The sequence below is a fragment of the Plectropomus leopardus genome, unplaced genomic scaffold (genome assembly GCF_008729295.1).
Source record: "Plectropomus leopardus isolate mb unplaced genomic scaffold, YSFRI_Pleo_2.0 unplaced_scaffold725, whole genome shotgun sequence".
Lineage (NCBI taxonomy): Eukaryota > Metazoa > Chordata > Actinopteri > Perciformes > Serranidae > Plectropomus > Plectropomus leopardus.
This window is the reverse complement of record NW_024679806.1, coordinates 1-2206: the sequence shown is the minus strand read 5'-3', so window position 1 is coordinate 2206 and position 2206 is coordinate 1. Positions and strand designations below refer to the sequence as shown.

At 35.7% G+C, this 2206-nt stretch overlaps 1 long non-coding RNA gene across 1 annotated transcript; it reads left to right on the top strand.

Annotated features, from left to right (window-relative positions):
• Nucleotides 1–560: 560 nt before the first annotated feature.
• Nucleotides 561–1835, top strand: LOC121940048. The gene is made up of 2 exons (XR_006105566.1): nucleotides 561–719; nucleotides 817–1835. It is a non-coding gene; the product is annotated as an uncharacterized LOC121940048 (long non-coding RNA).
• Nucleotides 1836–2206: the final 371 nt, after the last annotated feature.

Sequence of the window (2206 nt, the reverse complement as noted above, 5' to 3'; positions counted from 1 at the left end):
GGCGACAGTTCTCAAATTTTGACTTTTCAATAAATGGCAGTAAACAGCTTATTATAGCTCGTAGAGATGCATCATAGCATAGGATGCTGAAAAAAGGGTCAAAAATGGGGGAAAAAATGGCTAAAAAAGACATACCATAGCTTGTCAAGATACGTCTTTGTTGAAAGAAATGCCAAAAACAACATAATTTAGCATGTCAAAAAATGGCTCAAAACGACATAGTATAGTATGTCGAAATAGTCATATTTTGACATCACAAAAACACCTAAAATATGACATATTATAGCTTGTCGAAACACGTCATTGTGTAGCATGTTAAAAAAAACACTAAAAACATCACAATATAGCATGTTGAAAAATTGGCTGTAAACGACAAGAGTATATTGTGTCAGAAAAATGTCAACTTTTGACATGTCAAATAAATGGCTGAAAAAGACATATTTAAGCTTGTTGAGACAAGTATAGTATGTCATTCAAAATATAACGTTATAAGAAGAAATCTTTCAATTGCTGATGTTACCATGTATCCTCATGGCTCTGTGTTTGGTCCTCTAGATGACCCAGACAATGCGCTCTCTGAAGCGTCAGCTGAACAAGGCCGAGGAAGAGGCGAGTAGGAGAGAGGCACAATACCACCACACTCAGAGCTGGCTGGCTGAGGAGAGGGAGACGAATGGATTTCCTCAGAGGCAGCTTCTCGACCAACACCTACAGACACAGTAAGCATAAATGAGAAGGGATATTTTCAGTAAATTGTGAAATTTGTGGCGGGGTTGTAGCCATGACACAGTGTAAACCACAATGTCTTTCTGACAGGCGTAAGGAAACTGACAATCCGTCAGACCCTGGATAACCTGAGGTTGGACCTGAGTGTTAAGGATGAAGCTGATCATCAGCTGGTAGAGCCGCAAAAAAACAATGTCACAAAAGTCTGAACCCTCACACTCCACACACTCTCTTATTACAGAACATAACAGGCTGCATCTTTACACTAAGGTGACATTTTCTAAACCTGCCAAAAACACCTTTTAATACACTACAGCATACTGCACTTATAGCGGTGCAGAGAGAAGCTAACTTTCAGTGTGACATGGATATGCCTTTCAATGATAAAGACAAATGCCTCTTTTGACCTGGTTTCTGTTTTTCTGTCACATAGAATATTAAGAAGAATGTTTGCTTGGTGCAGAGAGACGGATGACGGGAAAACTTAACAGTGACAAAAAAAAGAGATCATTTATAGTGAACATGTTTTTTATGTTTGTTTTTATGATTTGAAGATTGTCTTTATTTGCAATTGCTTGTTGGGCACCCAATAATGTTAGAGGATATGTATGATTTTAAATTTCACTTTAAGGTATTTTGGGGGTTTTGCTACAGCGTTGATGTTACTGTATCTGTTTGTATAATAATTGTGTTTTATCCAAATTAACCACACAAAATTTTAAGAAGTGTTTACTCAAAATACAGCTAAGTAAAAGTAAAGGAAAATGTGGTAGAGGCCAACAGAAAAGAAGAACAAATATCAGACTGATCATTCCTATATAGCTAATCCGTCATGTTTACCTTTGTTAGCCTCTTGTGCTTTTTTGGAAACAGAAACATAACTCAAAAAATGTTTGGATATCAGCTGTTGGGAATGTTTGCTGGCTATTTTTTTTTTTTGTCTTTAGGTTATCATTCTCATGATGGGGGTGTCTGAAGAAATATAAATATAAATAGATTTTTTTACTTATTTTTGTAAGAACACTTCAAATTCTACTGGTTCTGCTATTCTTAGGTATTTATTTTTCACATTGTCTCTTTCTTTCGAATAAATTATTTTCCACTGTTAATTCTGGACGTTGGTTTTTTTTACGACACGGTATACTATGATGTTTTTGTGCCATTTTGGGTCATTTTGGATTTGTCATTTTTTGACATGTTAAAAAAATGCCCCAAAACATAATATAGCATATCATAAAAATGTCAGAAAACATCATAGTATACTATGGCAAAAAAGGTTATCTGTGTAATAAATGCGAGAGAGAATTCTCAATTATAATTCTTGGTTCAGTCTATTAAAACACATACTCATAAACCACAAGAGTGAAAGATCAAGTTCAAGTTCAATAGAACGTCAAAGACACATGAAGTGTCAGAAGGTTTGGTTCAGTGGATAAGTCAGGCTGTTAGCATGCCTGAGGTTGCTGGTTCAAGTCTCATC